This window comes from Pinus tabuliformis, chromosome X (genome assembly GCF_031772625.1).
Source record: "Pinus tabuliformis cultivar Carrire ecotype Pingquan chromosome X, CPIR1, whole genome shotgun sequence".
Lineage (NCBI taxonomy): Eukaryota > Viridiplantae > Streptophyta > Pinopsida > Pinales > Pinaceae > Pinus > Pinus tabuliformis.
In genome coordinates, this window is record NC_142308.1 from 1,552,603,492 (window position 1) to 1,552,630,460 (window position 26,969).

General features: G+C 37.1%; 2 pseudogenes; both read left to right on the plus strand.

The window, feature by feature from the left end:
- The first annotated feature begins 304 nt into the window (after positions 1-304).
- On the plus strand, positions 305-10,808 carry LOC149145964 (uncharacterized; annotated as a pseudogene).
- Positions 10,809-11,485: 677 nt separating this feature from the next.
- On the plus strand, positions 11,486-23,963 carry LOC149145965 (1-phosphatidylinositol-3-phosphate 5-kinase FAB1A-like; annotated as a pseudogene).
- The last annotated feature ends 3,006 nt before the right edge of the window (positions 23,964-26,969 follow it).

The following is a 26,969-nucleotide window of genomic DNA, read 5'->3' on the forward strand; positions in this document are numbered from 1 at the left end:
TCAGAGACAATCTTCACCTCTGAAATAGTACATGCCCTGGTTGAGTGGCCAACAACTACGTTGAAGAGTTGGTCATAGAAGGTTTTACTCAGTGGTCCTGGCTGAAAGGATAACCCTTGGTTAGCCCTTCAGTCGCATATGATATATAAATGGTTACATAGTGGGGCATTTTTTTCTTCACTCTAAATTTAGAAATCTTTCAGTGGCTAAACTAAAAAAATCACCATAAATTTGGATAAGATATTGTATAATTTATTTAGATCTTCCTGTTTTTCCTTGGATCCACAACAAGCAAACATGAAAAATGGTTTTTTCTCCTGAAGTAACTAGTCAAGTCACTTCTGATGGAGTAATTGGCAATGCAACACTTACGCCGGTGTCTGAGTTGATAACCAAAGTTTTAGTGCTAGTTAGAGACACTATTCGTGCTGCAAAAGATGTGATTTATGAACAAGAGAGCCTTAGGGAACTTTCCAAGAATCTGGAAAATATTAGGCCCATTTTAAGAGAGCTTAATAATAAGAATGTAAGGGAAACTCAAACTATTAGACAATCTCTTGCGATTTTTGAAAAGCTACTCAAGGCTGCAAATAATGTTATTGATACTTGTTCGCAAAAGAGAAATTTTTATCTTCTTCTCAATTGTAGGAATATTGTGAAACAATCACAGGATATTACGAGGGAAATTGGACATGCTCTGAGTTTTCTTCCTCTCTTAGCGTTGCATGTGTCACTATCGACTAGATAAAAAACTGATAATTTTTGTAAGGATATTGTAGAATGTTGAATTCAAGGTAGTAGTGGCAGAAGAGGAAATTGTTGATAAAATTGAATCTGGGATCATAGAAAGGCATAGTGTTTACGCAAATAAATTACTTTTGCATATTTCCAAAGTAGTGGGAGTTTCCACTGATACATCGACTTTGAAACAAGAATATGAAGAGTTTAAAAGGGATATGGAAGATACCATATTGAGAAAAACAAATGAAGCAGAGGCTTTGCAAATGGAAATAATCATTGGATTACTTCATTGTATAGATGTGGCATATTCTGCCAAATATAGGGTAAGATATATTACGAGAAAAGGATCTCTTTCGGAAGTCACTCTTTGCCTCCCTTACAATCCTTTCACCATCCAATTTCTTGAGAGGTAATGGAAGATCCTGTTGAGATTTCTTCTTATCAAACATTTGATAGAATTTCTATTGAAAGATGTTTTATAGATGGGCACACTACTTGTCCAATGACTAATTAGACGGTAATTAGTAAACAACTCAGACTAAATATCATACTCTAAAGGTCTATAGAAGAGTGTAAGGATAGAAATACAATGCTCATGATAATTGAAACCTAATCTGGATTCTGATGAGGAGAAGACTGTGCTTAATTCTCTTAATGAATTACTATGGTTAAGCCAGGAGAAAGAAAATCATGCATGATGGATAGGAGCATAAGGTTCCATTTGTATTATAGTTGTCCTCTTGGGATGGAATAAGCGATTGATTAGGAAAAAACACTAGCATTACTTTGTAGCCTCATAATTCTTCCTTGATTCAAGGTCAGAAACGTATTGGTTGCATGGCTGGAAGTTCTTTATCTCACATTTTAGGTTCTTTGGATCAAGTGAATGCACCCACTTGTATCATGAAAGAAATGATATATCTCCTTTCCATTAGACTGCTCAGAGGACTTTGGTTGGCTACTATGAAAATTTTCAAGGGTATCATCTCTATGACCCTACCTCTCACCAAGTGACTAAGCATCATGATGCTATCTTTGATGAGCCTTTTCATGATGACTACTAAGATCTCTTCTATAGCTCCTTTCTGGTGACGACTCTCAGCATGTATCCATGGAACATGCCTCTTCTTCTCTTGTTGGGTTACTTGTTGATGACTTCTAGCTAGTTTTAGTGAACCTTTCCACACCTCCATCTTATGTTGGTCCACCTATACAAACTCCTCTGAGTTCATTCTTTGTAGTTATTGAATAGTCTATGGGGAGTTGAGACTAAAGGGATTACTTCATCATCTAGTCCATCCTCTACTTTAGATGTTTATTCTAGCCTTCCCTTGCTACATGAGGTCATCATTGTTGGTACTTCATATTGAGGTGTACAACCTAGCAACGCTTCTCCTTCCGAAATGTAGTGATGCCCATCTTTGAGATGATATTGTTCATGTAGATGTACAATAGTTTGTCGATGACAGTAAAAAACCCTCTGCTACATGATTTCCATCTTTTCCTTGATGGTTTTATTCTTGGTTATCTCATGCTTCTTGTTCTGGGTTGATCATGGTGATGCATGTTCCTTTCATTTTGATGTATATAGTTTGTCTTGATGCATATTTTCTTTCCACTCATGTTTTTATGGATTATAGTAACATGATCCTAGACACATGAATCAGTATGTGCAAAATTATGAGGATGATGTGCTTGAAACAATTATCTTAGTGTTTTGAAACATGTCCATAGTCCCAGAGGAAAAATGACTTAGAACTTGCACACATGCTGAGATTATTGGCAGTAGTAAAGGGACCACAAATGGACATAGTCTGAAAGTTTTGAGCTCATCATTATGACTGGGAAGAGAGAAAAGGCTAAAATATGACCAAACTTCTCATGTGCTGACTTTTAAAATCAAACTAGAATTTCTGATAATAAAGATGTTGTTAGGCTCAATGGTGTGATGTTCTTTGTTAGCAATTTGTTATAGACTAGCTAATGTTTTTCCAATTGACATATGGAAGACAACTTCATTTCTAGCAACAAATAAGAATATACTCTATGACAATCAATTTGAAAGGAAAAAGGTAGGAATTTCACATTTATCTATTCAGTTAGATGCCTATATCCAAATAATTACACCAACATTCATTCTCAGGTTTGATATTATTGCATGTCCAACCAATTTGTCCAAGAACTAAACAAATACATAGCTTGTCATGGAGGTATGACATCCAACAATATTTATAATCCATTTTTAAATAATTATGCAATCGTAGTTTTCATCATACAATGTTACACTATAGCTACACAATATTGTATTGATTGGACCATAGGATTGAACTATGTCATAGTTGTTTTGAGAATTCGATCCATGCTATTCTTGTAGCTCATTGTCTTGTATCCAAAAGAAACGCACATATGAACCAATATGTGTCTTAATCTGCATTATCTATATAACAAAATTTGTAATAGATCAATTATGGCTTCAATATGGAAAGAAACTAATCAATCTAACCCCAACAAGCCTAATTGAGAATGATAGTTCTGATGTGCACTACCTTTTTTAGTGTTGGGTGATCTCCATGTTTTCCACTTGGGGAAAACTACCATAAAAGACAAAGCAATCCCAAGTACCGGAAGGCGAATCAAGACATGGTGTGATTCATATCTATTTTCTCCAATCTTAAGAAGTTGGAGTTTCGAAAATTGTCTGCACATTTTTTATTCATGTTGGTCATTCATAATAAAAATTATATTTTTTTTGCTTCATCAAAATATTTTTTCATTTGTGCAACTTCAACAATAATAGTTTTGAAAGAAAGATTCAAACTATGAACTAAAAATGGTGTCCCAAACATATGGTCATGCCTGTTTAATGATTCCATCAATTGCTTTTCATGACCTTGTATGGTATGTTATAACTTGCATGATGTTTGAAGCATAGTTACCATACAACCTAGTTTGGGCTTGTGGTATTTATTTTTTTGCACATTTTATGTATTGTACATATACAAATGGTCAACATATGATTGACTATATTGTATCTTTCTCTGTATTGAAGGGTACAACAAAAAATATGCCCTATACAAGTTTCAGGAAAATCTCCCCTAAAATCATTATTAAAAAAATAAAAAAGGCCTCAAAAATCTTGATTTAAAAGATATTTATGGTATAACCTCTATATAAGTTTACAACACATCCACATGTTTAATGTTTTCTACTTATTTTTTAAATTTTCTAGCATTTTGGAAAATTCACATGTTTTTCATTTTGTGAGTTGTAGACACATACATCTTGGTTGATCCGGATCTTGGGGGGAGGCCTCAAGATATAAAATATTGAAATGGATCTTGGTGGGGGGGCCCCCAAGATCTGAAAAATTGAAATTGCCAGAAGAAAAAGAGGAGAATGCCCAATAAACAAAACCACAAAGAAACTTTTTATTAAAACAGATAATAATTTTAAGGACTACATTGTGGTGGATAATCTGTCGTTTCATAAAATGTGACTTGTTACTTATAATATTTTTCAGTTACAATACCACGAGTCAATTCCATGGGTGAATGAATACCATGGGTGGATGTCACAATACCATGGGTCAATTCCATGGGTGAATGAATACCATTGGTGGATGCCATAATACCACGAGTCAATTCCATGTGTGAATGAATACCATGCGTGGATGTCACAATACCACAGGTCACTTCCAAGAGTGAATGAATACCATGGGTGGATGTCACAATACCATGGGAAAATACCATGAGTGAATGAATACCATTGGTGGATGTCACTTACAATACCATGGGTGGATGAATAACATGGGTGGATGAATACCATGGGTTGATGCCATTTTCCATTCGGATCATTCCTCCCTCCTTAAGAAGTAATGGTCCCCATTGCATGAAGTTCCCTCCTGCGAAGCCTTTGTTGAATATGAAGACACACTGAAGAGAAGGGTTTTATGTGGTTAACCCATAACCATGATGAACGAAGATGTGAGGATAGAGATAACCTATAATTCTTATTACCAAATGTGATACTGACAGTGTATGGTCTAGCAAATGGACTTCGATGAAGTGTGGGTTTGTGGATGACCCATAACCATGACAAACGAAGATATGAGGATATAGATACCCTATAATGCTTGTGACCTACTGTGATACTAATAGTGTGCAGCCTAGCAAATGGACTTCAATAACAAGGATTTTGTGTGGTTGACCCATAACCGTGATGTTGGTTGTTGATGAAGTAGCAGGTGCCTACATAGCCTAGGATGGGAGGGCACGTCTCCAATGGGAACCCACTTCGAATGCTACTCCAGAATTAAAATGGACATAACTCAGCCAATATAACTCAGAATATTTATTATAACATGTTTTTGGAAGTAGAAGGACCATCTTTCATCTTCCCATGTGTTGGAAATCCTTATCTAAACATTCTAGAATCTCATATTCGTGATGTAATTTTTCCAACATCATAAAAGTTCTGAAAAAAATAGTTGATTTTAAATTAGTGATATCGCCCACATCTGAACTCCGATTCGAGCCATTTTTTTTTTTAGATTGGGTGATTTTTCAAGTGGAGCTCAAATATACAATCTTTTTTTTGAAATTCTGAACAAAAAATTCAAAAAATGATAGGAGATTCGTTGTCCACCAGTTGTTGACAAAAAAAATAAAAATTCTACAACACAGCTGATTTTAAATCAGCGATATCTCCTTCATCTAGACTCTAATTCGGCTGATTTTTTTTTTGAATTTTGGTAATTTTTCACAAGGAATCCAGATATGGTATTTGATTTTGTAAGTATTGCACCAAATGTTTCAGATCTGATCTGCAAACTCACCGCCCAAAAAATTTTCTTGCAAAAAAATGAAAAAGAAAAATTCTTCCTACTTGGCCGAAGAAAGTGCTCTATGGAGGTCGCAGTGTGTGCCTGAAGTTTGTTGAATATTGCTGAAAAAAATTGAAACTGAAATATTGATGAAACCCTCATTCCCATGGAATCATAACCTGCTCTGATACCACTGATCCGGATCTTTGGGGGAGGCCCTCAAGATCTAAAAGATTGAAATGGATCTTGGGGGGGAGGCCCCCAAGATCTGAAAAATTGAAATTGACGGAAGAAAAAGAGGAAAATCCCCAATAAAAAAAATCACAAAGAAACTTTTTATTAAATTAGATAATAATTTTAAGGACTACATTATGGTAGACAATCTGTCCTTTTACAAAATGTGACTTGTTACTTATAGTATTTTTCAGTTACAATATCATGGGTCAATTCCATGGGTGAATGAATACCATGGGTGGATGTCACAATACCACACGTCAATTACATGGGTGAATGAATACAATGGGTAGATGTCACAATACCACTGGTCAATTCCATGGGTGAATGAATACCATGGTTGGATGGCATAATACCATGGGCAAATACCATGAGTGAATGAATACCATGGGTGGATGTCACTTACAATACCATGGGTGGATAAATACCATGGGTGGATGCCACTTACAATACCATGGGTAAATTCCATGGGTGGATGAATAACATGGGTGGATGAATACCATGGGTTGATGCCATATTCCATTGAGATCATTGGATGTATGGGATTTGTTTAACAACACATTTTTTTGTATATTATCAGTATCCATATTCAAATATTGTAGCCATGATTTGAAATCTCAATTACTTTTGTAAGTCTCAACCGTGGATTCAATGCTCTTCTCTTCATCTAAAGCATTTATTGCTCTGAAAAGGTATGGGCTTGAAAGAGACATACTACCAAATTTATTGATGGTTGGTTTGTTTTATTAGTCCACAATGTCTTCTCCTTCTGTATAATGGTGGTGCATACTTTTTCAAAATTTATCTCTTGTAACCAATGGGTGCTTCACTCACCACTCTAAACATGACTTGTCAATATAGAGACGGAATACTCTATAAAGGGAATACCACATGCATGTATGGAAGGGGCAACTCCACTATCTATTTCTTCCCTCCTGTAATCAATCAAACATTTTTTCCAAGAGTTTTGTGTTCAATCTCTTCCAGGCTTCCTCAATTGTTGATGAAACTTGCTGCCCATTTTTTTAACCTACGAGAACATGCTTGTTGCCACTCCTTTCTTCCTTGGCTAGTTGTGCATCATCATGCTCCTTTTGAAATTGTGTCTCAATCTTTGGGGTGATAAATTACAAAACTCAACCCCATTGTTAGGAATCCAAAGAAAAAGGAATTTACCCCTTAAGTATGAATCCAAAATTTTCCTTGCACCTATGAAATTCCATAAGTAGTTTCAACTTTCCACCTTATTTTTCTCCTTTTTCTCTATCTTTCTATTGCACAGTTCCACAGAGGGGAATCAATGGAAAATTTTTATTATTTTTTTCACCATCTCCTCTCCCTTTTCCACTTCTTCCACCACGACTTCTATGATCATACCCTCCCCGACATGATGAATGAGATTCCATCAAAATAAAATATGAGAGTAAGAAACAAAATAACAAGTAAGAGTTTTGAGTGTTGTTCTATAGAAAAAACTCTATTCCCCCCTTCACATCTTCTTGCCAAAGTTGTTTTCATTGTTGTTCTACCAAACTTGTCCACCCTAAGATGTTCTCATATCTGTTGTCCAAATATGCACTCCAAAGTATGAAAATAAAAAATGAGATGAATTGGGGTTTCAAGTGCTTTTGTAGAGAGCTAGTGGGGAACTTTGATAAATAGGGGGGAGATCCCTCCTCAAATGCCAGCTGGTGTGGGGAGGCCTTGTGGACCCACTCTGCTTATTCCCTCCAAAATCAACAAGGTATTTTACAACTTTATGTTTTATTTTATGCATGAAATGTTTCTCATGTTGATCAATGTTGTCCTACAGATTTTGACGTGAATCAATAAATATGCATTTCAAATACAAACTGGAAACCCGTTTGCTAGTCTAGGATGGTGATTCCAAGCATGGAAAACTGTCTAGGATTCATTGTGTATTTTTAATATTTTATTGTCATTGAAATAAGTATTATATTTATGCTTAATATGCCTTGAAATTCTAATTTGTCTCATAGAAATGGTACTTCTATTATGTATTCTATGCTAATCTAATTCACAGATGGAGACTCAAGCCTCGAAACCAATCTAATATTTTCTCTGAAATATTTCGAACAGAGTAAAGAGGTTCTGAAAATTGCATTCTTGAAAGTATTTCATATGGTTGAATATCTCCAAATTAGGTGACACCTTCATCTTACATTATGTTCTCTTTTCTTTAAGTCATAATTTATGGGACTCACTCTGGTCTTTTGCTTACAAGTTTTTCTTATGGGTGCAAGTCATGGTCATTTGAAGAAAGCTTATAAACATGTTGTTCAATATGCAGGGTTTACAGCTCACCATTTAGCCCTTGAGACCTGTTTCCTTGCAAATGAAGGTGCCACCTTTCTTGAACTTCCCTTGGAATCACTAATAATTGTTGCATTGTCAGACAAACAATTAAGTTTATATAGATCTATTTCTATGATACCCAGTTCTGTTCTTCCTATTTCAGAACAAAACCAGTGAGAAGAAATGAAAAAACTGGAAATGTATAATACAATCTCAACTGTCTTTGCCTTAGCATATGACCCTATGATTGATCAGAATAAGGGAGAGTCCAAACCACTGCTTACTATTGGAGGGATAGGGCCACCTATATCACATGTTAGTAGTAACTAGTGTTCATGGAACCATTCTTGTTTAACATAAATTGCTTTAGAAATCCTCATAGGAGATACATATGCTCAAGTTACAGGGGCATAATGGGATATATATCCATCTTGACAGAGACCTTTGTTGCCAACTACTTACTCAAGAGATTTATCTGGATGTTAGCTTCAATAAAGGCATATCCAAATGAAATTATGTCTCATGTGGGTCTAGGTCCATATGGGGCAATCACATCATATTTGGAACTTCAAGATAAGGAATGAAAAGCTTCAAATATCGCAAATGGTTTCACTGTTTGAGTTTCATCCATGGTTAATGTTAATTATGAAATAACAACAGAGGATCTATCTGAGAAGGTGGCATGGGAGAAGCAAGGAATAACAAAAAAAAAAAAATTCAAGTCCAAGGTTTTTACAGATGAACAACTTTTAGGGCACAGAAACCAAGAATGGGTTTTCTCTAAAGAAGTATTTCCACCTTCTCCTCCTGATCATCAAAGGATATTGGTTTTTTTATCAAGTTATTGTGTGTTGAAGGGGACAATTTGTGAGCATTCACAACTCTTTCACATCAAGTATTATGGTAGTTTTGACAAGTCACTAGGAAGGTACCTCCAGGATGATTTGTTTGACCAAGTAATGTTTTTTCTTCATGTATTTTTCTTCTTCCATAACTTTCTCTTTCTATCTTGTATACTTTGCATTTACACAATAATAATTGGCAAATTTTGATGTAATAGAATATAAAATAAATGCATAACTCTTGTTGCTTCTATAATGAACCCTCAGAAGCAAATGTTCTTTGGTATACACACCATTAGGGTAGCCTCATGATATCAGTAAGTCAGTTACCTTTAGTGTTCACACTACCTGAAGAACGTGAAGGATAAATATGGATGTGGCATAGGTGCTTAAAATGTGTGCAAAAAGATGTAGTTCTAGAAGCAACCTAACAAGTAGTCATGTCTAATGTTGCATGGGGTTTATCCTTTTGAAAATTCCTAGAGCTTAGTTTCTCTAATCATATTGTAGCAAGTAGAGTTGCGAGATGTGGTCATTCATTACATTGAGACTAGATTTTCATTTATGGGTATGCTATTGAATTCGACTGCTTTATATTTTGCAAGCAATTTTCATGTTTTTTTTGTTTTTTTTTGTTTTTTTTGTTTTTTTTGACCTTGTGATATCTTACATAATTTATTTAGCTCTTGATTTTTCCATAGTACACATAATTGTGTATGATAATTAATGACTATTCCATACTAATCTATTGGACCTACATTGTTCCCAAATTCAATGTGACAAGTTTGGTAGTATGATTTCATGTTTCCAATATTCCTCCATCAATGTTCTACCTCTACATTTTCCACCCTCAAAATTAGGGTTCCATGATCTATGTCAACAAGATTGGCTCATAAAAGAAGCTGCAAAGGTACTTTATGATATAAATTGTACACATGGGTAGATGTTTGCTAATTAATATATGCCTATCATACCTATGGTGTAGGACACCTTAGATCCAAACTAATGTGCATTTTGATGCAAATGAACAGGTTGCAGATGAAGTTGTAATGTTGTTTACAGAGGTTTTCAATTTGCTCCGACATAAAATCGCCATGTCTGGATCCTTTTATTCTGATATTAAGGTTCTTGAATCAAGGAGGAAAACTATAGAGCTTGAAGGAATGTTGTATAAAGAGAAAATTGAATTTGAGGTGATATTATAGATGTATATAAAGGTTGTTTAGTGTACTTTAAGTTATCTAACATTTCCATATTTGTTTATAGAAATTTGTTAGTTGGAAATCATTTCTTCATAGGGTTCATTATTTTAATGCAATCTATCAAATTCAAACATGGTTTGTTGCAGGAGGCCATCTTTAGTATTGGGCACTTTGGAACTTGGAAGACTTGGTGCTAATATTTCAAAGTTGAACAATATAAGGTGTCTTTTTCTTTATGAAACCTATGAATAGGATCGCCATCTTTTCGATTTAGATTCATCTCTTAGAGTGAAAAACCCTCTTTCCAAATTGGAATCTAGTCCACTGGAGGATTTTAAGACCCCATATAAGGAATATGATTCTAGCATAAATGAAAAAGCAGGAGACCGTCAGGGTATAGTCAAAGATAGCAACAATTCTGGTGGTGGTTTTTGCTTTCTAATGACAAAGGACACATGCTCCATGATTGATGGAATTTGTTTGGACAAAGCTATCTGTTTTGAGAATCTTCAGTTCAAATATATCCAAGATGGTGACAAGAATGTATTAAACAATGGATATGGGAATATTTCCATGATTGGTAATGTGGGAAATTCCTACTTGTGTGACCATTTAGAGGGAATTGGGACTATGAATGGAAAATTAAATTAAGGCATGGAAATTATTAAATTGGCAGAAGGTAAAACAACCGAGAATATCTGGATGACATAGAAGGATATCTAAACATTAGAGATCAATCCAATATAACTAATGGTACCGTGTTTTATACTTTTGACATGGAGAATGGTGAATTCAATACCAACATCAATGTTTATGAGACAATGCTTTTTGAAGTAGTTGATAGTAGGGACAATACAAACGGTTTGGATGAAGATATGGAAACCTGTCAGAAACTGTCAAAGCATGATTCTCCTATCCTGCATGATTTTTCAAATATATTAGATAGAGAATTGACAAGTGAATACCAATTAGTAAAATCTTAGGCTATATCTGTGACATCACAAGAGTGGGAAGTTGGTTCTGCCACTTTGGCTACTGGTGCCAATGGCAGTGAATTTGCAGACAAAAAAGATTTTAATCCAGTTCAAGAAATTGCAATAGGAGATAGGATGATGTCCAAATATTCCTAAAACATGCATGATAAAATTGGAATAGAAGTGCCTAAGAAAAGAATCCCTCCCTCACCAGTAAAATAATTAAATCTATCAAAAGAGTTTGGAAGTTGCATTGGGGCTCCCATGTCAAACTTACCAAAAATTTGTAGAAAGAGTTTACAAGAAAATTTATCAAGGTCTATTAGAGTTGACTCTCAGAGAAGCTATAGTCCTATGTTTGTTCCATCTATCAGTCATCTGGGTGGTAATGGAGTGGGTAAGCTGCATTTACCAACTGGTGTGAATGATATGGTTATTGATGTTTATAATGATGAGCCAACAAGAATAATAACTTATGCACTAAGCTCGCAAGAATATTACATTTTCCTATATGACAAGGTACCTGATAGTGAGAATCAAAAGGAAATAGACAGGGATAAAAGAAAGGAATGTACAAATTTATTTGGTATTGGTGGAGTTTTTTCAAATCCACTTCAGCCGTCAGATGGTTCCTTAGACTTGAGTAAATTTCTTTCCAAAGAGATAAGTTCAAGATATGAGGATATTTACACATATGGCTACAAAGGAAATTTGGGTTTAGAATCATCACTATATAGAAACGACGCATGCAAAAATATCCTTTCATGATGAGGGTCCTCCCAGAAAATTTAAGTACATGTGATCTGAAAATGGGGCACTAAAGGCTTCTTATGAAGCTTACAAGAACCTCTCCCACTTCCAAAGCTTAATTATTCCCGAGATATTATGACTAACCAAATGTGGAATTAATAATGTTTGAAAATAGGTGTATGCTTCTGTTCATTTTAAAAATGTTATGTGCTATAAGTTCACTTTCATATGCTGGCATAAAATACATATGACAGTAAGTAAAGAAGAAAATAAGCAACACACGCATTGCAACAATAAAACAACACACATAACAACAATATTAATTTGGAGTTCACCCAAAACTCTTGGGCTACGTCTCCTTGAGCTCCAGTCAACTCAACTAGGCTCTCTGGGATTATGGAAATAGTTCTTTTACAAGCTCCACGCTCAAATCCATTGGTTTACATAGAACTCAGTGGGCTTAGAACACTATCTTATCCCTAGCTCTTGAATCTCTTCGGCTTTCTAGCTCTCGGCTTTGGCTCTAGTTTTTGGCTTCTCTAAGCTCTCTTTCTCTCTCTCGGCCTCTGTGTGCATCAATGGTTTGCTTAACCTCCAATTGACCTCTTGCAACCTTCCAGTGACCTTTTTGCAGCTTTGCTGCCTGTCAATCATGCTCTCTGGGATTATCACTCTCTCAGGTAACAACTCTCATTCAATGACCTCCAGCTCTCACCAACCCCTTGTCAATTGGGCCTTCTGGCTCCTTCTAGGCATTTTCCTGGCTCTGCGGCTTCCCCAGCCATTTCTCTATGTGTCATTACTCCCGTGCGGCTCTGTGGCTTCTTTGCGTGTTGTCTATTTGACTGGCCATCTGGCTCTACGGATCTGTGGCTTCAAACACATCATTGTTTGCCAAAAATGCCCGCGGCTTCAAACAAATCATTGTTTGCCAAAAATGCCCGCTTGTAGCATGGCACAGTGATTCAGGGCCGTTACAGAGGGATTAGGGCCTTCTTCCAGGTAAAAACCCGAAAATGGAGAAAAATCCAATACACAAAGATTTTTCCAAAATTACACTATCGGGCGTGAATTTCGGACTTGAAATTTCATTAAATAGCCCTTATAATCCCCATTGGGTCTAGCCCTTATCACTTATCACAATCGTAATCGCATTAGCCTTGCTATCGAGGATCGCCGATCACTGATTTAATCTGGACCGTTGATCTAATCCCTGATTGGATGCTCTAGATCGCATTGCATATCGCTATCGCATTGGCCCTTTGTGTTGGGGATTGTTGATGTCCCGACCGCCGATTTAATCTTAGTCGTTGAACTCATTTCCAATCTGATGGCTGAGATCACATGCTGCAGATTGGAAATTGCATGCTCCATATGGTATTGGCCCCTTTTATATTGCTACAGTGAAATATATTGCAATCACATGTCGCATAGTCTCGAGGTTCCTTCCCTTATCTCAAAGAATCACCGACACCAATCCACCGACGCTAATATCGACAATCGCAATGTCGCATATGGTATCGGCCACCTTTATATCCCTTTGATACGATGTTGCGATGCGATATATCGCAATCACATGTCGCATTGTCCCGAGGTTCCTTCCCTTATCTCATAGCATCACCGATGCCGATATCGGCAATCACAATGTCGCATCGGCTTGGGGTCCTTTCCTTATATTATTTGCATATGCCTGCCTCCCACCTGACATGTCGGGGATCGGTGATTGGGGGTCTCTTCCATCTCCACTTTAAGTTTGCCTCTTGGACCACACCGATGTGATTTTCCTTTATAAAGCCTTTTAGGCCATTTTTTGAAGATTTTCCTCTTTTTCGAAGGAAAAAGGGCAACTTCTTTCTACGATACTTTTGCATCTAAGGTCCATTTTAGCCCATTCAAATTGCAGTAGATTCAGAATGAAAAGATCTATGCAATGGGACTATTTCCAAGAGCATCCTTAGACTTTCATTTTCCTCTATGAGGAACACTTAGACTTAGAAATCTATCCAAAATCCATTTTGGATCATGCCTTCCCACTAAAGAACTTTTGGCCTCCAAAACACTGATATACTGATCTAAACAGTAAATGAGAGTAACAACACTCTCTTCTTTAAGCCTCCCCACACTTGCCTTGCATAGTGCCTCTAAACCAAATCCATTGACCACTTTTCTTCCTGGATGTGCTGGTCCTCCTAGGAAGAACTACCTTCCTTCTTTCCTTCCTACAGAACTCCTGCTGAGATGGTCGCAGGTAGTTTGAACTTTTCTACCTTGATCATTGATCTAAGGTGGTTTAAACAAATGTGAAGTACATCTGCTCCGAAAAATGTTCATTTGTACCTATTTGAAAATTTGTCAACAACAACTATTAACAACAACAGAAACACAAACAACAACTGGATGGACTAAACTCTTGCTTCAACAAGAGAAACAGATTTCACATCTTGTGAAAACCTCCATGTCTGACATCTACATACTAATGATGGACTAGATAACAAGCCCACAAAACATGCCTTTAAAACAAATGGCCCTTCAAGTCAAGCATGTAGGAAAAGACCATTAGGATTCTTTTTGAAAAGATGAAACACTTCATTATTATCTCCATCTTGGAGACCAAGTTAGCTTCTCCCAGGTCATCATTGCATCACATGCATGTCAAAGAAATCAACCCTGCAAGTTAATTACACATACATGTTCAAAAAAAAGGAAATCATCAACATCTGTGTTCATGCACAACATTCTCATGCATGGATTTCATCCTTCAACTTTCGCTTAAGCACATTGTACTTTCGAAGCTGAAATGAACATAATGTTGAAGCAACAAAGTGAGTCTCCTACTCAACTTTTCCATTCACCTTATTGGTAGAAACCTAAAACTTTCATCTCATCAACAAAGAGATGCAAATAGATGCATCAATAGACATGCAACCCTTAATTGGATAAGAACTCTAACCATTTATTACTAATCCTTTTCAAAGGTCTTTCCTTTGTCTACACATCAGCATCAACATGTGAATCATCCTGAGGCACATCATTCATGGAAACTTCCTTTCCATTTCTGCCATCTTCTCTTTCCACCTTCTTTAGCTTTTGTAGAAGCATTGTTGGATTCAGAGTCCAACATTTTGTAGCAACATGTCCTTGCTTATGGCAGTAAGTTCAACACATGTGCATCCTCTTGACAACATGATTTTCCTTGCCCAAGGGACCTTTGGCTTCTTGCTTCTTTTCCTTCAAAAGTTTCCTATATGTGGCCATTCTCTTCCAACATCTAGAAACGTGATGATTATCCAAACCAAAAAAGGAACATGCAATTCCTTTTCAATTCTTATATGGAGATTTACCATGCTGAAAAAAATCAAAAGGAATATTATTAGAACCAAATTTATACCTTTCCCTTCCACCTCGTTTAACTTCATGAGAAGGTGAGCTGAACGAAGAAGTAGCTCCCTTTGGAACACCATCAATCTCTTCAAGGCTGTCAGAGTTTCCACAACTCTTTGGTTCAAGTGTATGTTGATATACACATTGTTTTTGCAAGGTATGCTTCGCACCATTGCATTCCCCAAGAATACAATCTTCACAATATTGGGGTAGAAGACTTGAAATGAAACCCCTTCTTGGAGTTGTTTCAATGGTCTTCATGGTAGCTTTAGAACTCTCTACATAGGCCTGTCCATAGCCAAGACCGAAATACTTAGGCCTTTCCTCAACCATTATTGGCTCAACAATACCTTGTGCATGTTTACCCAATCCTTTCCCCTCATAGCCCATCTTAGACATTAGCTTGGAATCTATGCCTCTGGTATGCTTTTCAAAAGAACCAATATAAGCATTCTTAGAAGAATTTCAAGACAAATTGGAATGGATTTCCTCTTCTTCAAGCTGATACTTGACTAAGGCTTCTTTCGAAACAAAGAGCTGTGTATCCAACTCATGCATCCTTTTTAGGTTCACATTTGCAAAATGAAGTTGCCTCTCCATTTCTTGCAATTTGTCAGAAAGGAACCGCTTCTCTTCCTCCATGGAATTCAACTACTCTCTAAGTATGCTGCTCTTCCTTCCATCCTCATACATTTCTCTCACCTTGTCCATCATGATGAAAAAGTCTTGCTTCATATCTCCATCTGTTGGACACCTAATCCTAAATGGGTTAGTGTGGAAGCCGAATAGACCAAAGCAGTCCAAGAGACCTTGGGATCTGAAACCCAAGAGTCACGTATTGTACTATAAATGTATATCTCATGTTAATAAAAAAAGTATTGCATGTTTTATCTTTATATCTCTCTTGCTTTCCATGTGTATTTAACATGGTATCAGAGCCATGATGTGTGGCCTGTGTAGTTTTCTTCCTCAGGGTTTATCCTTTAGTTAAAAAATGAGATATTGTTATTCCCTGAGCAACTGGCCTGAGCTGCCTTGAATAGTGCTGGCCTAGTCTTCATTACCTGTAACGCTCCATTAATTATGCCTGCCTGATTCTTCTGAATACAATAATCGCTCTCTGACTGTCATAAACGTTTAAAAAAAGAGCGTCATTACACCTACGCCTCTACTGCCTGACAATTCACCTGATTATTCTCACCTGCATTACTGAATGTGTTTGAATAGCCATTAAACTTGAACGCTGTGGCACGCTGTATTGGAGCACAGGTCCCAGGCTCCTTTTTTGGTGTGACTTGTAACTCCTCTGTCATCAAATGCCTCTGCCACTGCGCTCTGTCCATAACGCTTGTCTCTGACCTGCATAGGCCTGACATCTGAAATTGAACAGTCAAGATACCTGAGGTGCTCCACATCAAGCCTCGAACATGTCCCCTGTCGGTACCTTCTTCAATGGGTACGCTGTAAAGACTGATGCCCGGGATTCAACTTCACCATGAGTGACTTGCTCTTCTTCTTAAATGATCCATTTTGATCCCTGTAAGAATCCTTTTTCTTACACTCTCCTCGTGGATTGTTGATGATAAGCGAGAGATCGAAATCAGTGATCATGATATGCCCATTTGCTTGAAGCAATATGTTTTCAGGTTTCAAGTCTCTGTACAAAATTCCATGCTGGTGCAAATACTCTAGTGCAAGCACAACTTCTGCTGCATAGAATCTAGCAGCAGACTCAGAACACCCCTTGTTCTTCTGCCTTTGCCTGAGTGTATTGAGGTCCCCTCCGGAGCAGTAGCTCATGAGCAGAAAAGAGTGGTTTTCCGACTCAAACTTTGTGAACAGCTTGGTATTGAATGTGGCTAAAGATTGGATGAATGGTATGATCTGACATATATATGCTGTGATATATGGTGCGGTGCGGTTAGCCAGCCTGTTTCGTTGATTGCTAATTTAACCTACAAGAAGTCGAGGTCTGCCATTGCGGCCACCACGGCATCCAGCTGGGTGTGCAGCATTTTTGAAGCCTGCAATTTTTAAAATTCCCATGGTTACGAATCCCCACGCTACCAATCAACGAAGCCCCATTGACTATGCCCACACTTTCAAGTTCGTATACTTCTAAAAATGAGATTGGAAATTAGGAATGGGTCAAAGTCATAAAACAGGAACTTAAGAACTTGTGAAATTGAATAAAGTTAATAGCACGAGTGGTAGCATGTTATCAGCATTCGTTTCAATGGTCTCATTCATGCGTTTATGTTTTAAGATCTAGCCCACAAGGTATCCGGGTTTTTCATTTCCCGCACGGGTATTGCAGCAAAGAAAACAAAAGTGGGTTCCCATAGAAAAGATCAATCTCATCTGCTCCTCTGATAACTTGTTCAAAAACCACTCTTTTCATTTGGTGTCAATTCATCAGTTTTGAATTCCTGTGGTGTTTTTTTATAAATGGTTTGATGCAACAACAGAAACAAGGAAGGATCGAGTCCCCGCCAAAATGCGATGTTACAAGATATTTCTTAGGGCAAGAGAAAGGGTTTATACCGGAATATCTCCAAGTGGGTAGTGAGCAATTCTGAAGGGTTTCAATATTGATAGAAACCATGTGACAAATCCCGCATCTGGAATTTTTTTTTCTATCTATCACTGTAGCTGTTGGATCGAAATAAGAATTTTCTGGTAACATAGATAAAAGATCCTTTCAGTCACTAGCCGCAACTATAATTTGAGCTGGGATGTATGTATTTTACAGTGATGCTTTTGATAAAGCTCTTCTCAGGAGAAGTTGACAGAGCCACTTAAGACCGCTGCTTGTAGCAGTCCAACGTAGATGGTGAAGTTAACACATGATTGTGCATTATGTAAGTGAGCTGAACTCATTCTAGCGTGTTGGTTCTACCTTCAGGAGTGCTCGAACTGTTTGTACTTCAACTGCAGATTGTGGAAGACATTCATTTTTTCTTGCAAAGGAGTGTTGTTTATGCATGAAAGAAATCAACCAGAAATGTGGCTTCATCCGTAATCTGCTCAACAATGAATAATACCATTTTTATGGGTATTCTCGGCTATATATTTATATAGAGGCTGGTGTATATTTGTTGTTTGCACTAAAAATATGGTCCGTCAGATGTCTGCTGAAAATTTATTCAATGCCCTGAGCGTTCGGTGGAAAGGTCGTTTCTTTTTGTGATGATTATTGCTCTTAATATGTGCACTGTATGTGCTGGACATTAAGTCTCTATTGCAGAGAAAGAAATCAGTTTTGTATATCGCTCATTGATTTATTTGTGTGCTGACCTGGAGCTGTATTGAATGCATCGAAAACTGTGATTAAAGCTGCCTGAATACGTTATGATGCTGCTTGAAATACGTTGAAGCTGCTGTTTTAAATAAGTTCGTATGAGGCCTGAATGGTATACGATCCAATGGTATGGTGATTGGTTTCAAATACACTTTGAATAGTTCGAATTCCATTTGCAACCGAGATTTTGTGCTTCTGTCCCTATAGTTGGATCCGATTTGATTGTTGGTGCCATTCATATGTTTAATGCTTTGCTGAGGTTGACTGCTGTAAATTACAGTTCAAAGAATGCCCATGACATGGTGTTATAATTATTGAAGTTTTAATAACCAGCATTTCTGAAGGAGTACTTGAACGATCCAAACAAGTTTGCAGTTGCTGCTGCCCCAATTGTGGCATTGTATTTAAAACTCATTATAGTGCATTGATTCCTTGATTCCACTACTGCATAAAGATTTTGGTGAGCTGATTGTAATCCTTTATGTTGCACACTGATCATTTGCTGACATTTATAAAGGATATTGCAGTGACATTGAATTGTGAGTGATTGTTGCTGGTTGATAGTCGTGATCATTTTCTTTAATGTATAAGATGATGAAGGAAATGACCAGACTTGAAGATGCATTAAAGTTACTGAATATCCTAATTCATTCCACTATTGATGGGATGGTAAAAGTCAACAAAGAAACTCTTTTTGACATTCAAACTTATTTGCAAAATGCACAAGAAAAAATCGATTTTTTGCAGCTTGAATCACAGCTACAGCAAGAAGAGCTACATCAAAATAGACACCATTCTGAACCTGTTTTTGTTCAGAACATTGAGACAACCACCCATCAATAGCATGTTAATAATGTTATAGTTCATTCAAATAAAGCAGCAGTTGTATATGTAGATGCAGAAACTCAGTCTGCACTTCCCAAGCCCATCATCAGACCTTGGGAACAACTTGTCCACAACAAGCACAAAACTGGTCTTGGATATGACAAGGACTTGTCCTTTCATTTTCCAGACTATGCCAAGCCCATTCAGTTTCAGAGTGCTAGATTCATTCATGACAGTTCACCTGCTCCTTATGAAAGTTCAGCTTCAGCTGTTCCAGACTATGCCCCTCTTCCACAGCAACAACAACAACAACAGATTGTCAAATGCCAACACTGTGATCGAGTTTTCCATTTGAAAGATCACTGTTTTGATCTTCATCCATGTAAGCACTGTCATAAAACCAGCCATTCTTCACACAGATGCTTCAGAAACAAACGTCCTGCAAGAACAAAGATTCATCTTGGATGGATCGCTTCTTGGCAATGGGCATCAGCAGCCAAGAAGATATTCCAAACACATGTCAGAACTTGTTCCAGAATATTGAACAGTCTTGCAGTTGAGTTTCCTCCATCATCTCACCTTGTATCTAACAGGGGGGGAAATGATGGTCATCTACAAGCTTCAAAGCCACATCAAGCAAGCCCGAGCCACAACCTGCCACACCCGTTTCAGAGTTGTAGCCAGAGACAAAGATGCCCATGAACATGCCTTCAGTTGGCAATCTGGGACACTTCCTCTAGCAGAAGATTTCAGCTTCTTGCCAGTTTTGGAAGAATTCCAGGAACACAATTGAGAACACTTCCTCTAGCAGAAGACACCAGCTTCTTGCCAGATTTGGAAGAGTTCCAGGAATTGCATTAAGCATTCCAGAGTTTTTGGTTATCCTTAAACCATCACAGGTTGAGACTTCCTTTTCAGGTTGAAGTTTTACCTTTTATGCGGGGTGAGACCTCCCTTTTATGGTTGAAGGTTTCCCTCTTTAAAACAATAGGATCACTTCCTCTAGCAGAAAATTTCAGTTTCTTGCCAGTTTTGGAAGAGTTCCGGGAACTGCACTAAGCGTTCCAGTGTTGGTGGTCATCCTTAAACCACCGCCCTTTATACCAACATTTCATAGAGCACATTCAGCCTAGTGCTGCCATGCATTTTTTGCACATTTTGTATTACAGCTCTCTTCTTGGACTCATACATAACCCTTTGGATTAAGGGGGGGAATGTTGGACACCTAATCCTAAATGGGTTAGTGTGGAAGCCGAATAGACCAAAGCAGTCCAAGAGACCTTGGGATCTGAAACCCAAGAGTCACGTATTGTACTATAAATGTATATCTCATGTTAATAAAAAAAGTATTGCATGTTTTATCTTTATATCTCTCTTGCTGTCCATGTGTATTTAACACCATCAAAGAGTCTTGTGATGAAGGAGGAATTTGAGAACTCACTTGTAGAAGTTCTCATCATGGCAATGAACAAAATAACCTCAAACAAGATTAATAAAGAGCTTATTCAGCAACCTTTCGCAACAAACCTCTTGTGCTTCAAGGATTTCCTTGACGTCCTTTGGGATAAAAGAATGCCTTCAACTCTTCTTCCTTATTGTCCTTCCTGGATTGATCTATCATTAGTTTTCCCTTCACCTTTTCAAACTCAAACAATAGTCAATCTGCAAACAAGCATACAATCAACCTCTGACTGTCAAGCAATCTTTGCTCTGTCAATCAAGCATTCTGATATAACCTTCTTTGAAGGTGAGGTTAATCAATCTCAAGCTCTGATACCACCTGATTTGAAAATGGGGAACTAAAAGATTCTTGTCAAGCTTACAAGAACCTCTCCCACTTCCAAAGTTTAATTATTCCCAATATATTATGATTAACCAAATGCGGAATTAATAATGTTTGAAAATAGGTGTATGCTTTTGTTCATTTTAAAACTGTTATGTGCTGTAAGTTCACTTGCTTATGCTGGTATAAAATACATATGACAGTAAGTAAAGAATAAAATGAGCAACACACTGATCAGCAAAAACAACGCACATAACAACAATATTAATTTGGAGTTCACCCAAAACTCTTGGGCTACATCTCCTTGAGCTCTAGTCAACTCAACTAGGCTCTCTGGGATTATGGAAATAGTTCTTTTACAAGCTCCACGCTCAACTCCACTGGTTTACACAGAACTCAGTGGGCTTATAACACCGTCTTATCCCTGGCTCTTGAAGCTCTTCGGCTTTCTGGCTCTCGGTTCTCGCTCTAGCTCTTGGCTTCTCTGAGCTCTCTCTCTTGGCCTCTGCATGCATCAATGGTTCGCTTGACCTCCAAGCGACCTCTTGCAACCTTCTAGAAACATTTTTGAAGCTTTGCTGCTTGTCAATCATGCTCTCTGGGATTATCGCTCTCTCGGCTAACATCTCTCCCTCAGCGACCTCCAGCTCTCGCCAGCCCCCTGTCAATTGGGCCTTTTGGCTCCTTTGAGGCATTTTCCTAGCTTTGCAGCTTCCCTAGCAATTTCTTTGCATGTCTTTACTCCCCTGCGGCTATGTGGCTTCTCTGAGCGTTGTCTATTCGAGTGGCCATCTGGCTTTGCAGCTCTCTAGCTTCAAAGGCATCATTGTCTGCAAAAAACCCCTGCTTACAGCATGGCACAGTGATCAGGGGCCGTTAGAGAGAGATTAGGTCCTTCTTCCAGGCAAAAACCTGAAAATGGAGAAAAATCCAATACACAGAGATTTTTCCGAAATTACACTATCGGGCGTGAATTCTAGACTTGAAATTTCATTAAATCGCCCTTATAATCCCCATCAAGTCCAGCCCTTGTCGCTTATTGCAATCACAATCCCATTAGCCCTGCTATCAGGGATCGTCGATCACCTATTTAATCTAGACTGTTGATCTAATCCCTGATCAGACGGTCCAGATCGCATCGCATATCACTATCGCATCACCCCTTTGTGTCAGGGATCACCGATCTCCTGACCATTGATTTAATCCTAGTCGTTGATCTCATTTTTGATCCGCCGGTTGAGATCGAACAATGTAGATCAACAATCGCATGTCACATATGGTATCAACCATTTTTATATCACTAAAATATGATGTTGCGATGCGATATATTGCAATTGCATGTCGCACAGTCCCGAGGTTCCTTCCCTTATCTCATAGCATCGTCGACGCTGATATCGGTGATCGCAATGTCACATATGGTATTGGCCCCTTTTATATCATTGTGATATGATGTTGCGATGAAATATATAGCAATCGCATGTCGCATAGTCTTGGGGTTCCTTGCCTTATCTCATAGCATCGTCGACGCTGATCTGCCAGCACCAATATTGGCGATCGCAATGTCGCATCGACCTAGGGTCCTTTCCTTATATTATTTGCATATGCCTACCTATGACCTGATATGTCAGGGATCGGTAATCGGGGGTCTCTTCTGCCTCCACTTAAAGTCCGCCTCTTGGACCACTCCGATACGATTTTCCTTTATAAAGCCTTTTATGCTATTTTTTTGAAGATTTTTCCTCTCTTTCAAAGGAACAAGGGCAACTTCTTTCTGTGGTAACTTCTGCATCCGAGGTTCGTTTTAGCCCATTCAAATTGTAGTAGATTCTAAATGAAAAGATATACACAGTGGGACTATTTCCAGGAGCATCCTTAGACTTTCATTTTCCTCTGTGAGGAACACTTAGACTTAGAAGTCTATCCAAAATCCATTTTGGTTCAACTTGGTAACCAGTTATTATGCAAAATAGTTTGATGCTCTTAGGAAAAAGTGTTGTCCAATAGAAATGGACTTTAGATTGTCACTAAATTGCTGGAAGGAATGAGGACCTCAAGGAAGAAAAAGCGACGTCTTTTTTGCAAAATCCTTAGATGAAATATTTATTATTAAGAGAGTAACCAGGACAGAATTGATGTCTTTTATGAAGGTTTCCTCAAAATATTTCAAATATCTATGTGACTCATTATGTTCTGGATGCTCCACATGTTTGGCAATGATCCTTGATATTTATTAGGTTGTATACTCATATTATTGTTTATTATATATTTGACAATTACCTTTTGCATACTCCAAGAGAGTTTACCATGCTTTGTTTCCTTCATTGTGTGTGTGCATGTTACATAATGTGCTTATCTTTCAGGTCACTATAAAGAATGCAAAAGGTGGCAAAGAGATAAGGATGAATTGATGGTAATGGAAAATATGTTGTTTGTAATAAATGTAAGATGGGTTTATGACCTCAAAGGTTCTGGTTTCTCCCGTTATAGTGTTGATTCATCAGTGAACAAAAATGTTCTTCTAGACTAGAATCTCTTAGAGACCATGCCAACTACTCCAATATTTCTTGGGAATAAAGCCATGTGCCTTTTGGAGAGAGAAATCTCGAAGTACTTTCTCGTGGTAAATATAGTTTTAATTTTTCTTAATCAACTATAACTATAATCTTAGTTTCAAAGTTTAATTAATCTAGTCAGTTATCATGATTGTGTGCAATGTGCGTTTGTAGTCAATTCATGTCATGGATTGCTCATTACTTGTTGGATTTGATGAAGAGTTTTGTGAGATGGTTTAGGTAATAATAGACTCATACAATGCTAATTTTTGGTAAAATACAATCATACATTTTATTTGAAATATATTTTCTCATATTTGATTTTCCATTTTAGGTAACATTATCAATAATTTCAGTTGCTTGGGTCAGAGCATGTATCTATCAATGTTTCAAAGATGAATACACTCACATTTTTTTTCTTTGTTTCAAATTTCAATACATGAAGTTTAGTTTACATTGCTGAAAAGCCAACATTTCTTTCTATGATGTTTTTTATGCAACGAAATTTTCTAATGATGATAGCCTAATGATTGCAACAGTATTACAATTGACAAGCTGAGCATTCTTTACCAGAGGTATATTCTCTTGATATTGCACTTTTATGGTAAGACCAAACAATGAGTGTTGGTAGTCAAATATTTCATTGTTTGTGACCATCATTTATGTGAATAGGTTGTTGGTTCCCTGATTGCAAGGATTAGGAGAAGCTCATTTTAAGTTCCTCTAGTGGATATAGCTATCAACTGAAGTAAAATGTGCCCATCTTCTTTTTCTTTTCCCTTTTAATTCTTTCGATAATATCTTCTAGTTGAATATTGTATTTCATTTTCTAGTCCAATTATCTTCAATGCTCTAATATTGAAATTGTTTTATGCCATGAATAAATAATTATGATTGATTATAAAATGCCTCCTTGACTTATTTTTGCCACCCAACTAAAGTTAATTGTATTAACACCATTTTCTGAACTCAAAAGGTTTCTAAATTCATCATTTAAAGTGATATGATTTTGCTTTTCCTTTATGAGAAGTATCAAGATGTTTTATTTCACGTTTTTATCCTTTCAATGGTTGGTAAATTGTAAGTAAATTTTGATTTATTGGTTTTTTCCATTAAGGTGGATTACACCTTTGGTATTTATGCTCACTTTGGGTCCATGTTTGCAATGATGTGCTAGAATTATGCATGGTTGTTAGTTGGAGCCAATGGTTATCAAGAAAAAATGTGAGCTTTAAACATGTAGCTCCATTAATGGGAACTTCTCCTCTCACAGTTCATTAGATTGGTGTTACTATGATTTTGGTGTTTATGCTCACTTTTGTGTCCATGTTTTGTAGTGGATAGAACTATGGATGGTTGTTAGTTAGAGATAGTGGTTATCAAGAACCAATGAGCTTTAAACATGCTTCTCCATTAATGGAAACATCTCTTGTCACAGTTCATTAGATTGGTGGAACTACAGATAGTTGGCAATTAACAAATCTCAACATTGACCAATGTCACTTTAATGTACTATGGATGCCATCTCTGTTTAATGTGCTTTAAACATGTTGAAATTAGTAGATTCCGTTGCTCGTTATCATTTTTCTTATCATCTTTATTTTTCCCACTCTAATCCTATTCTCTATGGATTTTTTTGTTATTCCCCTAGATCTATTCTTGCAAGTCTAATTCTTTAAAGGGTTTTAGCTTAATGGAAGAGCATCTTCTTTATAAGTAGGTGGTTCGTGGTTCGATTCCATCATTCCCTATTATTCAGATGGAATGATGATGATTATTTTTTGGTGACAAAGGTTATTTTGACTATCACCAATGAGCTTATGGTGACATTTTCTACCCTCACCAAAATATGAAATGGTGATGGTCAATGAACACCACCATATATGTGCATCAATAGTGATGGCCATGAAAGGTCCATCACCATAAATCACTGATGTTCATATGAAATGGTGACAATAAATGAACATCACCACATATATATGCATTAATAGTGATGGTCATGAAAGGTCCATCACAAAAAATCATTATTGTTCATATAAAATGATGATGGTCACTATCCATCATTATAATAATTATTGGTGATGGACCTTGAATGTCAACACAACACCTATAATTTTGGTGGCCACCATTGGTGATGTTTAATTTTTTGGTGGCGGAGGCTAAGGTTTGTCACCATTGCTCATATGAAATGGTGATGGTCACTATCCGTCATTATGAATATTTATTGGTGACAAGCCTTGAATGTCACCATAATACCTATACTTTTGGTGGCACCACCTTTGGTGACGTTCAATTTTTGGTGATGAAGGCTCTTTTGACCATCACCAATGAGCTTATGATGACATTTTTCGACCCTCACCAATGACCCTTTTTGTTGTACTGTAACCAATAATACGTGGGATGATGCCTTTCTAAGAATCAACCATTGATGAGAGTTCAGGGTGATTCCGTTCCAACCACCTATAAATCTCAGGAAAGAATTATCTTTTGCTTTCATTCTTCAATCCCTCGAGTCCACGTTATTTAGTATCATTTCAAATTCAAACATTTAGGACCTACACTAATACAAGTTAGATGAATGAGAATAACTCAAATTTTTATATTAGGAAGTGGATGCTAATAATGAGATCCATGTATAGTAAATTAAATTTGAGTAATATATTCTTAGTACCCAAACCAATAGTAATCAAGCATCAGGAGAAACCTAAGTGATATCATTATTATGCATATCAATATTCAAAAAAGGGCACATGTGCTCAAACATTGATACCCAAACTTATGTATACCCCAGGTCACCATATAAGTGAGAACCTTGGGTGGGTTTTAATTTGGAAAATTGAATTATTTAATTGAAATTTCATTTTAGGGATTTTATCCATGGGGTTAGTGTTGTCAGCTAGTGGAGGGTCTACCATAGAAAGGGACCCTAACTACCTAAAATCTTATTTATGGAAAAGCATTTTTAGATATGGATATCCTTTACTTTTTGAGGTGGGGATATAGGAATTGTGCTCACAACTAATCATTATTTTTCATTATTCATGTAACAGTTTTGGGTGCATTAACATTTCTGTAATATTTCAATACATGCCATGGGATTCCATTGTTGTTCTCGAATGGTGAATTAATGGAGGTAGAAAACACAATATCCATATTTTAAGAGTGAAAATTGTTTCTTTAGTTAGTGAAGTTGAGACCATAATAGCCTTATGGGGAGAGTGTTGAGCCTATATTACACAATAACCT